A 14,973-nucleotide genomic window follows, 5' to 3' on the forward strand; every position below is an offset into this window, starting at 1 on the left:
ATGACATTGGTACATGCCACCTTGATGGGATTGAATTGGAATCCCCTGGTATGTTTCTAACTCTACCGTTTGAGGTAAGTCAGCTTCAGCATGTCCCGAATTGCACATCTCTTCCCTCTCTTATTCCCACTCTTATATTTAACAGTGATCAAAGTGCAGTTATTTTCCCACCAAAGTCCACAAAACTGCCCCCAAATTATATTCATTTAACCCAAAGTTAAGAAACCTTGCAGCAGAGAATACATTAATTCATATAAGAATTATAAGAAATAATATTTCATTGGTGAAATGACTTGTATTCAAAATATGTTGAATGGTTAGAAATATTGTCCAGGTACTTGAACAGAATATAAAAATTTGGGATAGAAGTTGTGATGCAGCAGGTTAAAGTGCAACTTGGGACTCCCAGATCCCATGGCCGGTTCAAGTCCTGTCTGCTCTACTTGTGATCCAGCGTCCAGCTAATGCATCCTAGGAGATGTCAGATGATAGCTCAAGTGCTTGGTTTCCTGCCACCCACATGGGAGACCCAGAAGGAGTTCCTGGCTTTTCGCTTCCGCCTGGCTCAGCCCTGGCTGTTGTGGGCTTTTAGGGGATGAATCATCAGATGGAAGAGTTCTCTCTCTCTCTCTCTCTCTCTCTCTCTCTCTCTCTCTGCCTTTCAAGTACACAAAATAAATAAATAAATACTAAAAACATTTTAAAAAAGCTGGTAAGCCAGTCCAATAGCTCAGCACTCTTTGAAGTGGCATCTGAGCTCCAGATTCTATGTGGTTCCATACCCCAGCATGAGATAGCTAGCCTGCCAGCTGGTGCCCCCATTGATAGTAAATGTTTGTTGTTTTTAGACACTATGTTTTGGGGTAATTTTTAACACAGCAGTAAATAACTAACATATGCCACTTCATAGAAGATTTTCCTATTCCAACTAGAAGATAGGCTGACCCTGTTACCATAGCATTAAGCCATCTGTTTCAGGTGAATCTTTCATGCAAGAAGCTTGCTGAAGTTGCTAAAGATCAGAGAACATGGACTTGACCCAGTTAACAAGAAAAGACTATAATGACTTTTTAGACCCTGTTTGCTAATAACAGTATGCATTATGGAATTCACAGTGACAATTACCTTCATTATGATTTTCTACCTATGAAGGAGGTTGCAAGAGATGACCTCTAGCTTTTCACCTACTTCTAATATTCAGAGCCTACTGAACCCTACCAAAAACAATGGGTTTAGGTCCACTTGCAACACATTTGTTTACAAAGGCCTGTAAGATCCTAGATAATCTGACTTCTATCTATGTCTCTGAACTCCTCTTTCCACCTACTTTTACTTGTCTCCTGATTGTATTAGTTTGTTAGGCTGCCATAACAATGTGCTACAAGCTGAGTAGTTCAAATAGAAATGTGTTACCACATGCTTATGAGGGTTCTGAGGCAGAAAATATTGTACGCCTGTCTCCTAGCTTCCGGTGTTTGCTGGTAATCACGGGGCATTCCTTTGGTTTGTAGAAGCACCACCCTGATCTCAGTTTTCATCTTTGTGTGGGGCTCTCCCTGTGTGCCTGTCTATGTTCAAACACCTCCCTTTTTATAAAGATGCCAGCCATACAAGGATACTTCCAAAAGTTCATGGAAAAATTGAAGTGCAAGTTGAAATTCATGCATAGAAGTATTCAAAAAGTTCATGGGAAATGCATATTATGAAAAAAATAGATTTAACTTTTTTAAGATTTATTTTATTTATTTGAAAGAGTGACATGGAGAGAGGAAGAGACACACAGAGAAGAGATCTTCCACCTGCTGCTTCATTGCCCAAATGTCCATAACGGCCAGGTCTGGACCAGGCTGAAGCTAGCATCCTGGAACTGCAATCCAGGTCTCCCACATGGGTGGCAGGGGCCCAAGTACTTGAGTCATCTTCTACTGCCTTCCTAGGCACATTAGCAGGGAGTTGGATCAGAAGCAGATCTGCCGGGGCTCTAACCAGCACTCTGATAAGGAATGCCAGCACTGCGGGTGATAGCTTAACCTGATGTGTCACAACACTGGCCCCAAACTTTTTGAACCAATATAAACTTATCTTTGAGTTTCATTTACCATGAGCTTTTTGAAATCCTTTCATATTGGATTAGGATCCCACCCTACTCCAGTATGATATAGTCTGCACTAATTACATCTACAACGACCCTATTTCTAAATATGATCACATTCTACACATTCTAGGGTACTGAAGTTATGCCTTCAACATATGTATTTTGAGGGGCCCAATTCACCCTGTAATATCGGCCTTCCTGCTCTTCCCCTAGTACACCAAGCTGATTTCCATCTCAGATCCTTAAACATGGCAGTCCTTCTGTCTAGGACCCCAAAGAAGCATGGTTGTTCCTTCTCAGCATACAAATGTCATCGCATATGTCACCTCCTCAATGAGACCCATGTTGGTCACTCTATTTAATACAGCCCCTACACCATACCCACATACCATTCTCTCCACATCCTGCTTTGTACCTAAAATTGACTTCTTTTTACTTGGTTTTTATCCAACCCTCAAAGAGTATAAGTTCCACAGAGATAGGAAGTTTGCTTATCTTATTACTTCTATATCATTAGCCCCTAACATAGTGCCTGTTCAAGGGTAAATATTTAATAACTGTTTGTTAAATGAACATTAAATGAGTGAATGTTCACTTTGTTCTCTGATTGAGTCTCTGAAAAGTCCAGTGGAGTCGAATTTTTCCTGAGAAAGTGGAGCTTATCTTAAACTTTTGAAGTCATTTATTCTTCCTCCTTAAGTGAACTTCTCTTATCTAAGAGACCAATTATAAAACAATAAAATAAGATTACTCCTCTCTTCCAAAGTTACCCATCTTGCTTCTACTTGTACTACCAGAAAACCACCTGATGGCAGCAAAAATTAGAGTCAACAGGAGGGGGATCCGCTGCCAGACAGATATACATTTTCAAACTTTACTCAAAGGTTTCTATTGTTTGCTTTCTCCCTAGCCTGGCTAGACTACCTATTAGGAAAACAAAATATCCTCTTAGATCAACTGGCTCATAAAAGGCCAGGGAACAAAGCTGACTTCCAACTAAAATCCAGGACAGGTGTTTGGCGGAGCAGTTAAGACACCCGCAGCTTAAGCTGTCACTTGGGATGCCCACATCCCATATCAGAGTGCTTGGGTTCCAGTGCTGGCTACTCTGTTTTTTAAAATTTTTTATGAAGAGTTATTCATTCATTCATTCATTCATTTGAAAGGCAGAGTGAGAGAATGAGCGAAAGAGAAAAAGGTCTTCCATCCACGGATTCACTCCCCAGATGGCCACAACGGGTGGAGCTGCGCCTATCCTAAGCCAGGAGCCAGGAGCTTCTTCTGGGTCTCCCACGCGGGTGCAGGGGCCCGAGGACTTGGACCATTTTTTACTGCTTCCCCAGGCCATAGCTGAGAGCTGGATCGGAAGAGGAGCAGCCGGGACTAGAACCGGCGCCCAGATGGGATGCCGGCGCTTCAGGCCAGGGCTTTCTTTAACCCACTGCTCTACAGCGCCAAGCTACCCTGCTTTTGATCCAGCTTCCTCATAATGCACCTGGGAAGCAGCAGATGATGGCCCTAGTACTTGAGAGCAGGATGCAGTTCCTGGCTTTGGATGATGGAAGATTTCTCTCTCTCTCTCTCTCTCTCTCTCTCTCTCTCTCTCTCGCTCTGTCTCCCTCTCTCCCTCTCTCCCTCTCTCTCTCTCCCTCTCTCTCCCTCTCTCTCTCTCTCTCCCTCTCTCTTTCTCTCTCCCTCTCTCTCCCTCTCTCTCCCTCTCTCTCCCTCTCTCTCCTCTCTCTCTGTCACTCTGCCTTTCAAATAAGGGAACAAGTAAATAAATATTTTTTTAAATGACACCCACATCCCATATTGGAGTATCTGAGTTTGAGTTACCACTCCACTCCCAAATTGAGCTTCCTGCTCAGGCACTGCTGGGAGGCAGAAGCGATGGCTCAGGCGATTGCTCAAGTATTTGGGTCCCTGTAACCCACATAGGAGTCTTGAGCTGCGTTCTCGGGTTCGGGCTTCAACCTGACCCAGACCTGGCTATTGTTGGCATTTGGGGAGTGAATGAGCGGGTAGGAAATCTCTGTCTCTTTCTGTTTCTCTGGCTTCCAATTGAATACAATAAATAAATAAATAAAAAGAATTACCCACTTAAAAATTCTGACCTGCTTGAAAGTAGAGAGGTGAACCCTTCCCACCTGCCTCCTTGATCCAGGCTGTAATATCTAACAGGTGCTAAGATAAACTGATACCTAAACAAATTCTTTTGGGAGTTTTTTCCTAGTGTTGTTTGCTTTCATGTTGCCTTAAAGATCAAAAGAGGACTCCAGCCAGAACCTTTGATGTTTATCCAACTCAAATTGGGCTTTTCCTATAATAAAAATTGGGGGATTGTTTGTAGCTTGTGAAGATTCAAGCAAGGGGAAGGAGGAAAGTTGATTTTTAAAAACTGTTTCTTAAAAAGATAAATCTTTAAATAAATGGAAACAGGAATTTAATTAGACCATTTTGTAGAATCAATTCCCAACTTTCTTTCCACTGAAGTCAGTGGTTTTTAAGGCCTTGTGGATTACACACCCTTAAGCAATGTATCTCAAATTAAGGTGCCCTGGGGCTGGCACTGCGGTGTAGTAGGTAAAGCTTCCTCCTGCAGTGCCGGCATCCCATATGGGCGCCAGTTTCAGTCCTGACTGCTCCGCTTCCGATACAGTTCCCTGCTAATGGGCCTGGAAAAGCAGTGGAATATGGCCCAAACCCTTGGGCCCCTCCATCCACATATGAGACCCAGAAGAAGCTCCTGACTTTGGATTGGCCCAGCTCCAGCTGTTGCGGCCATTTGGGGAGTGAACCAGCGGATGGATCTCTCTCTCTCTGTACCTCTGTTTTTCAAGTAAATAAAATAAATGTTTTAAAACAATCCTTGAGGCCAGCACTGTGGCATAGCGAGTAAAGCTGCTGCCTGGAGTGCTGGCATCCCATATGGGCACCGGTTCGAGTCCCACTTGCTCCACTTCCGATCCAGCTCTCTGCTTACGCCCAGAAAAGCACTGGAAGATGGCCCAAGTCCCTGGGCCCCTGCACCCACATGGGAGAACTGGAAGAAGCTCCTGGCTCCTGGCTTCAGGCTTCAGATTGGCCCAGCTGTGGCCATTACAGCCATCTGGGGAGTGAACCAGTGGATGGAAGACCTCTCTCTCTCTCTCTCTCTCTCTCTCTCTCTGCCTCTGCCTCTCTGTAACTCTTTCAAATAAATAAATCTTTTAAAAAAATTAAGGTGCCCACAAATCACCTGGTGATCATGTTAAAATAGAATGCTGGACTCAATGGGTCCAAGGAGGGCACTGTGGGGTGAATCAGGTGGGTCTCTAGGAGTCCCCATGTAAACATTCACTTGGCTTCAGCCTACCTGCAAATGCCCAATGCACTCCTACTTTTCAGAGTCCTCTGCTTCAGTGTTCTAACTACCTTTTTTTTTCTTTTACCAGATGCCCCAGTAAATGCACCATTGTGTTTCTGCCTCACTTTCAAATTTGCCTCTCCTAAGTCCTTTTCTCTCTGGACCTGCCTTTCTGTGAAAATATAATGAGTAACATGTGGTAGTGAGTTCATGAATTACTTCCCTTACTGTCTTGGACAGAAGACCAAACCCATTCCACCACATGAGACCGATGGAATTTAACTACATCTTTAGGGACAAAAATATAATTCTGATGGTAAGAATTTGTATGTCTTATAACAGACTCATGGAATGGTTATTTTTTAGTGGGATGAGGAGGAGGAATCTCATTTCTAATTTCTCAAAGACATCATACAACATAGGGGATTGCCAATCCTAGCTACTTATACTCTTTGCCTTGCCTCTTTTTTTTTTAAGATTTATTTTATTTATTTGAAAGTCAGAGTTACACAGAGAGAAGGAGAGGCAGAGAGAGAGAGAGGTCTTCCATCCGATGGTTCACTCCCCAATTGGCCCAACAGCCGGAGCTGTGCCGATCTGAAGCCAGGAGCCAGGAGCATCTTCCGGGTCTCCCGCACGGGTGCAGGGGCCCAAGGATTTGGGCCATCCTCTACTGCTTTCCCAGGCCATAGCAGAGAGCTGGATCGGAAGAAGAGCAGCCGGGACTAGAACCGGTGCCCATATGGGATGCTGGCGCTTTGGGCCAGGGCATTAACCTGCTGCGCCACAGCGCCGGCCCCTGCCTTACCTCTTATGTGCTCTGAACTCATGGGAGACAACATCGTCTTATTTTAGAAGTGGAACCATGGAACTGTGACCAGATGTTTCATGATTATGGCCAAAGGAGTAGTAATTCCAAAGCAAAGAAAGCAAGAGACACCTGAGTGAAGGCTTCCTTGCAGATGATGGTACTTTCTTGGCAGCTTAAAGGATTCTGATAATATTTGACCAATATTTGCCCAGCAATTTTCCTATAATTTCCCTATTTTGGTAGAATCCAATCTAGTTATCTGAAACTATTTATTTAGGTCCTCAACTCATACAACAAATATTTTACATGACTTATTTCATGATCATTTGGAGGCACAGAAGTGGCCTTCTCAAGAAATGAATTTTCCATAATTGAGATGTAAATAATTGCCTACTATGCTTGTGGCATACTTAGACTGTAAAGTCTTTTCATATTCTCCTCCTGCTGCACTAACCACATTGACTGGACTTAAGTGTCCCTGGTCACTTAACCCAGGGACAGGCAATTCTATCCAACAGACTGATTAGCAACCACATCTGGCCTATAGCATAAGAAAATCTGAGTCACATTCTATTTTTAATACGAATTGAGGAAACAGAGTTCTTTATCCACGGAACTGAAAGTGAAAGGTTAGTAGCGGTCAGGACAAGACAAGATGGTAAAGGGACAAAAGAGATATAGAGATGAGAGGAAAAGGATTCCTTAGGAAAAACAAAGATAACACCCAAAAATATTATCCCTTTTTTCTTGTAGTACATTGAGTTGTTTCTGTTCTTTGAATCATAGGGGTGAGAAAGTAAGTGACAGTGAAGGGGGGGGGGGCACTGGAGCCTGGAGGGGTAAATAAATGGTAGAGATGAAATCTGTGACTTCTGCATAAGTAGAATATTAGAGACATTATTTCCATCCTTCCTGCTACACTGTGAGCTCCTAGAAGGAAGGGACTGTGTCTTATTCATGTTTTTTTTTTTTTTACTTCCTCACACATTGTATAGGACAGATATACAATAAATACTAAATATAAAACTCAATTCTCTGAGATGAGGGCAATTCATCGAAAGATCAGATACCATAGTTTGGTGGATCCGAACTTTTTAAAAAATATTTATTTGAAATACAGTGTGACAGAGAAGCAAAGACTTATCTTCTATCCACTGGCTCACTCCCCCAATGGACACAATGGCTGGGGCTGGGCCAGGCCAAAGCCAAGAGCCAGAAACTCCATCTTGGTCTCCACATGGGTGCCAGGGGCCCAAGTACTTGTACAAGCCATCTTCTACTACCTTCCCAGATGCATTAGCAGGGAGCTGAATCAGAAGCAGAGCAGCCAAGATTTGAACCAGAACTCCCAAATGAGTTGCTGGAACCTAAAGTAATGGCTTAGCCTGCCGCCCTACAATGCCAGTCCTGGTTCCCAAACTTTTCATCACCTGAGAATTCTTTCCTTATATTTTGATCCATAGATTATATTGTCTAATCTGTCTAATTACATAATCATGATGGTTTTTTGACTTAAATAATTTTCAAATTGTAAAGTCCAAAAGAATGTCCAGATAAGTTAGTAGAACTAAAGAGAACTGAGCTAGGTTTCTGGATACAAAATATTTATATTTGAAAGACAGAGATATGGAGAGAGAAGGAGAGAGAGTGAGAGAGAGATCTTCCATCCGCTGGTTCACTCCCTCAAATGGCTGCAATGGCTGGGCCTGGACCAGGCCAAAGCCAGGAGCCAGGAGCTTCTACCTGGTCTCTCATGTTAGTAAGGGGGCCCAAGGCCTTGGACCGTCTTCCACTGCTTTCCCAGGTGCATTAGCAGGGAGTTGGATTGGAAGTGGAGCAGCTGGGACTGAAATGGGTGCCCATCTGTGATGCCAGCACTGCAAGTGCAAGTGGAAGCTTAACCTTCTATGTTACAGCATCAGCCCTCTGGGTACAAAATAAATGTGTTAATGAAATCCTATATAAAGGACAGATAAAAATGAAATAAAATACCCTTCAAAGTGTCAGGCAATAATAAATATGGACTATTAGGAATAAATCTACAGAAAACTACAAGGCACTATGGTTAAAAAATAACACTTCACTATTTTTAAAAATATTTAATTACATATTTAAAAATCAGAATTACAAAGAAAGAAAGAGAGAGAGAGAGACAGAGAGAGACAGAGAGACAGAGAGAGACTGAGAGATCATTCATCCTCTGGTTCACTCCCAAATGCCTGCAATAGCCAGGTCTGGGTCAGGCCAAAGCCAGGAGCCCAGAACTCCATCCCAGTCTCCCATGTGGGTGGCAGGGACCCAAGCACTGCCTTCACAGGTGCATTAGCAGGGAGCTGGATCTGAAGCAGAGTAGCAAGGACTTGAACCAGCACTCTAATATGGGACGTAAGCACCCCAAGTGGCAACTTAACCTGCTGGGTTGCAATGCCTGCCCTGGAGAAATATTTTAAGAGATCAAAATGCTGTGTCCCATCACTGGGCTTTAAAAAACTTAAGTTCACATGCCTTTCCAGAACACATGAAGAGCTTGTCCTCACTACCCCAAAGATATCCAGGGTTTGTAAGCATCAAGAACTGAAGGATCTGAGATTTTAGCCTACTTACAAGCTAATAAGTGAGACCATCCATGTCATGGATGCTGGCAAAGATGCAAGGCTCCTAGGTCAGAGGCAAAGGACTTTGTTATCCATGGCGCAGCATGCAGCGTGAGTTAATTTTACTTTGCATCTGTGCCTCATGCCTCTCAGGTCTCACAGGAGAGTTGTAAGCAGGGGAACACTGCCAAGGAACACTCAGCTTTGGCAATTCACTGACTTCTACCAAGCAGACACAAGCCTACTCTTTATGGGGAGATGTTACGTCATCTCTCAAGGCTGTTTGCTGCAAATACAATTTGGGAAATGACCTGGGTAAAGAGTGGCTCAGGGCCCCTTATTCTTGGTATGCCCAGCAAGATTCGTAGCAGCACAAGACACGTGTGGAGGAATCTTTCTCCCAACCATGGGTGTTTGGGGGTATTGTGGGGGAGACACGTGCATGAGATAGGTGGTTGGTGGCAGAACCAGATCTCATTATAAGTAATCTGGTGCATCCCTCTTTGAGTGACTCAAAGAGTGGATCACTCTTTGGCAGTTCCTCAATAATAGAATAGAATTATCATGTGACCTAACAATTTTATTCTTAGGTATATATCTAAAGGATTGAGAAAGGTGTTCAAACAAAAACATGTACAATGTTAATAGCAGCTCTATTCACAATAGCTAAAAGGTGGATGCAACCCAAAAGTACTGTGATGGATAAATGGATTTTAAAAATATTATTCAGCAAGGAAAAAGAAGGCAGTCCCAATACATGCTATGAGGCTCAAGAATAAACTTTGAAAGTTTTATAGGCCGGTGCCACGGCTCAATAGGCTAGCCCTCCACCTAGCAGCGCCGGCACACCGGGTTCTAGTCCCGGTCGGGGTGCCGGATTCTTTCCCGGTTGCCCCTCTTCCAGGCCAGCTCTCTGCTGTGGCCAGGGAGTACAGTGGAGGATGGCCCAAGTGCTTGGGCCCTGCACCCCATGGGAGACCAGGAGAAGCACCTGGCTCCTGCCTTCAGATCATCGCGGTGCGCCGGCCGCAGCGCGCCAGCCATGGCGGCCATTGGAGGGTGAACCAATGGCAAAAGGAAGACCTTTCTCTCTGTCTCTCTCTCTCATTGTCCACTCTGCCTATCAAAAAAAAAAAAAAAAAAGAAAGAAAGAAAGAAAGTTTTATGCTAAAGGAAAGAAGCCAGACACAAAAGGAATGTGCTTAGATATGACAGCACTTCAAAATGTTTGTAGAAAAATGGAATTAAAAAAGTTTATTTTGGTGAAAAAAACATCTTGAAGTCTATGCATAGTTTTTTTCATACTATGCATTTTCCATATCAAGAGCTTCAAACTAGTGTCCAAATCCTTAACAATCAAAATACTTTCTCATTTAAAAAAAATATATATATATATATTTTACATTTATTTGAGAGCCAGAGTTACAGACAGAGTGGGGAAGAGACAGAGCTCTTCATCTGCTGGCTCACTTCCCAAGTGGCTGCAACAGCCAGGGCTGGGCCGATCTGAAACCAGGAGCCAGGAGTTTCTTCCAGGTCTCCCATGTTGGTGCAGGGGCCCAAGCTCTTGGACCATCTTCCACTGCCCTCCCAGGCCATCAGCAGGGAGCTGGATCTGAAGTGGAGTAGCTGGGACATGAACGGGTGCTGCAGGCAGAGGCTTCCTCAAAAATCTTTTTCTTAGGGTCAGCACTGTGGTCTAGAAGGTTAAGCCTCTGTCTTGAGTTCCAGCATCCCATATGGGAGCCGGTTCGAGTCCTGGCTGCTCCAATTCCAATCCACTTCCCTGCTAATGTGCCTGGGAAAGCAGCAGATGGCCCAAGTGCTTGGGCCCCTGCACCCATGTGGGAGACCTGGAAGAAACTCCTGGCTTCTGGCTTTGGCCTAACCCAGCTCCAGCCATTGCGGCCATTTGGAGAGTGAACCAGAGGATGGAAGGTCTCAATCTCTCTCTCTCTCTCTCTCTCTCTCTCTCTCTCTCTCTCTCTCTGTATGAAGCTTCTCTCTGTAACTCTGCCTTTCAAATAAATACATTAATCTTTAAAAAAATTTTTTTCTTGATGCCAAGAATGCTACTGTCAAAATTCTAGTGGTCTCATCTTGTACTCTCTGGAAGGGAAGGCAAATATTTGCATTCTGTTCTAGAAGTCCCTTCTCCAAAGCACAAACTGAATTCTTCTAAAGCAATAAAGATTTTAAAAAACCAGTTGCATTTCCTTATAGAAAAATCCAATCATCTACACTTGCAACAAAAATAGTTCTAGCTTATTTACCTCACAGCACATGTTAGGTTAATGGTAGGGATATAAAATGGTGACTTAGCTCTGAAAGCTCTTGACTTTGTATTGCAGAGCAGGAAGTCCAATCAGTAAATATGGTTGCAGGAAAGTCCTTTCTTACCACCTGTATTAACTTTCTTTTTTTTATTTTTTATTTATTTTTTATTTTTTGACAGGCAGAGTGGACAGTGAGAGAGAGAGACAGAGAGAAAGGTCTTCCTTTTGCTGTTGGTTCACCCTCCAATGGCCGCCACGGCTGGCGCGCTGCGGCCGGTGCACCGCGATGATCCGATGGCAGGAGCCAGCTACTTTTCCTGGTCTCCCATGGGGTGCAGGGCCCAAGCACTTGGGCCATCCTCCACTGCGCTCCCGGGCCACAGCAGAGAGCTGGCCTGGAAGAGGGGCAACCGGGACAGAATCCGGCGCCCCGACCGGGACTAGAACCTGGTGTGCAGGCGCCGCTAGGGGAGGATTAGCCTAGTGAGCCGCGGCGCAGGCCCAACTTTCTTTTGTAACAAATCACCACGAACTTGGTGGCTTAAAGCCATGCAAATTTGTTATTTTACAGTTTAGAGTGGCAGAAGTTTGCAAGTGGTCTCACTGCGCTAAAAATAACATGTTGACAGGATTGCATTTGTTTCTGCCTGGTGGGAGAGTCTGTTTTCTGGTTTCTAGACACTGCTAGTTTCCTTTCTTTGTCTTCAAAGTCAGCACAGCAGCTTGTAGTCTCACTACTCAGTACTCAAACCTTCTGCCTCTCACTTCCACCTGTAAGGATCATTCTGATTACATTAGACCCACCCCTATGTGGTGACTTCAAAAAGGTTGTGGAAAAATGCATTGAGAGGCTCTGTCTGGAGAGGTGCCCATCCATCCTTACGGATGTCCCTTCCCTAATAAACCTTGCTATTTTATCTCCCACTAAAAAAAATGCATTGAAAAAATAAGTTTAGGGGCCAGTGCTGTGGTGTAGTGGGCTGAGCTCCTGCCTGCAACACCAGCATCCCGTATGGGCACTGGTTCAAGTGCTCCTTTTCTGATCCAGCTCCCTGCTGATGTGCCTGGGAAAGCAGCTGAAGATGGCCCAAGTGCTTGAGCCCCTGCCACCCACGTAGGAGACCCAAATGAAGTTCGTGGTTCCTGGCTTCAGCCTGGCTGGGCTGGGCCATTGCAGCCATCTTGGGGAGTTAATCAGCAGATGGAAGATCTCTCTGTGTCTCTCATTCTCTCTTTGTAACTCTATCTTTCAAATAAATAAACATTTTAACAATAAATAAGTGAAAAGGTTATTTTGGTGCAAAAATGGAAATCAATGCATAGTTTACTCATAATAAGGATTTTCCATAAACTTTTTGAAGACCTGTTGTACACATGGATTTCAAAATTGTTTTGCACCAGAATAAACGTTTTAATTCCATTTTCCACAAACTTTTAAAAATAAAGATGATTTATTTACTTGAAGGCAGAGCAAGAGAGAGAGAGCGAGAGAGCAAGCTCTTCCAATCCCTAGTTCACTCACCAAATGGCTGTGCAACAGCCAGGTCTGAGCCTGCTAAAGTCAGGAGCCAGGAACTCTATCTAAATGTGTCAGAGACCCAAGCACTGGGGCCATCCTCCACTGTCTTTCCAAGTGCATTAGTAGGAAGCTGGACTGGAAGTAGAGCAGCCAGGACTGGAACCTGCCCTCCAATGTGAGATGCCAGCGTTGCATAACACTGCCATAACAAGAGCCCTTCCATAAATGTTTGGAAGTACTGTCTAATCCACAGTCATTTCCCTATTTTGAGGTCAGCTGATGAGCAAACTAAATTCCATCTGCAGCCTTCATTCCCTTTGTGATGTAAGGTCACATAGTAAGAGTTCCAGGGCTTAGGAGGTAGATGTCTTTGGGGCACTGTTATTCTACCTACTGTACCACCACTTGACAGGTGTTTATTGAACTTCTACTGTGCTTGAAGAGCCTTGTGCTCTGGCTTAAGGGGCAGTCTGGATGAAACAGGCCTTGTAGAGAAAGGGTAAATAACAGTAAAGATAAATAATAATAAAAGGCTGTAGGATCAGAAGAGGCACTCTCACAATGAAAATTAGAACGGAGCAGTTGTTTTATGCAGTGATTTTAAGTAGGATGCCGCTTAAGATGCCTCCATTGGACTGGCGCTGTGGCACAGCGGATTAAAGCCCTGGCTTGAAGCGCCGGCATCCCATATGGGTGTCGGTTCTAGTGCCGGCTGCTCCACTTCCAATCCAGCTCTCTGCGATGGCCTGGGATAGCAGTGGAAGAGGCCTAAGTCCTTGGGCCCCTGCACCCATGTGGGAGACCCGGAAGAAGCTCCTGGCTTCAGTTTGGCGCAGCTCCGGCCGATGCAGCCATCTGGGGAGTGAACCAGCAGATGGAAGACCTCTCTCTCTGTCTCTACCTCTCTCTGTAACTCTTTCAAATAAATAAAATAAATCTTTTTAAAAAACAGATGCTTCCATCACACCTTGGAGTTCCTGAGTTTCAGTCTTGGCTCTGCTTCCCACCAGCCCCCTGCTAATGTCCATGGATGATTCAAGTACTTGGGTCCCTGGCACCTATGTGAGAGACCTGGATGGGGCTCTGGCTCCGGGTTTCAGCCTGGCCCAGGCCTGGATATTGTAGCATTTTGACATCTAGGGAGTGAACCAGTGGATGGAAGATACATATCTCTCCCTCAAATTAATCAATTGATTGATTTTTTTGAAAAAGAAAATTAGAAGATTGTATGGTGTGATCACTGAGGTGGCCAAAGAAGTCTTTCTGAAAGAGGCAGAACTTGTACCATCAGACTGAAAGAAAGGGCAACACTTGAGCATTGTTTCTGAGCTGAGTGAGTCTTAGACTCTTGAGTGCAGACTTCTCATGTAGCAGTTGTAACATGAACGCACTTGCTGCTATTCAAATGATGTCATCGTAACGCTTTCCAGCTTAAAGAGTGCCAGCACATCCATTAGCCCACTTGATACTCACCACAGCCCTGTGAGGGAAGTAGGGAGGACAGGGAACCACATGAACTGCCCCCCCCCCCCGAGTCCCCAAGGCTCCCTTCTTCCTTGTAGCCCTAGGGACACAGCTTGTTTTCTCCCTTGTTGGTAGCTATTTCCGCAAGCCTAGCTGCAGAATGAGACATAGTTTCTCCACCTTCTCCACTTTCTGTTGACCTCATACACAGACTCATTTAATTAATAATTAATAATTTTAATTTTTACCTGTTAAACTCTAGAGAAAATAAAACCGACAGGTGTAAGGAGGTGCCAAAGTTTCCATAATTTTACAAAGTTTATGTAATTATGGTCTCTGATCTATAGTTTCTCCTTCCTTTTTTCATTGGCAAAAGATGATACCATTGGGTTCAGGTCCTTTGCTTCTATTTTCTTAGGACTCATCCTCAGCATTATTGCAGCAAGTCATGATGGAGTGGGTTTTATATGTCAGGCACTGTTTTAATTGCTTTACATATTTAACTCAATCAGCACAATAGCACATTTTATGGATGGGTATATGGGGTGGACTGGCTCTGGAATACATGTTTCTTTTTTAATTAATTTGTTTGAAAGCCAGAGTTACACAGAGAGAGGAGAGACAGGGGCAGAGAGAGAGAGAGAGAGAGAGAGAGAGGTCTTCCATCCACTGGTTCACTCCCCAGATGGCTGCAACGGCCGGAGCTGCACTGATCTTAAGCCAGGAGCCAGGAGCTTCTTCTGGGTCTCCCATGCGGGTGCAGGGGCCCAAGGACCTGGGCCACCTTCTACTGCTTCCTCAGGCCACAGCAGAGAGCTGGATCAGAAGTGGAGCAGCAGGGACTCGAATCGGCGCCCATATGAGATGC

Source organism: Oryctolagus cuniculus, chromosome X (assembly GCF_051225735.1).
Source record: "Oryctolagus cuniculus isolate XC-2025 breed Fujian yellow rabbit chromosome X, ASM5122573v1, whole genome shotgun sequence".
NCBI classification, from domain to species: Eukaryota; Metazoa; Chordata; class Mammalia; order Lagomorpha; family Leporidae; genus Oryctolagus; species Oryctolagus cuniculus.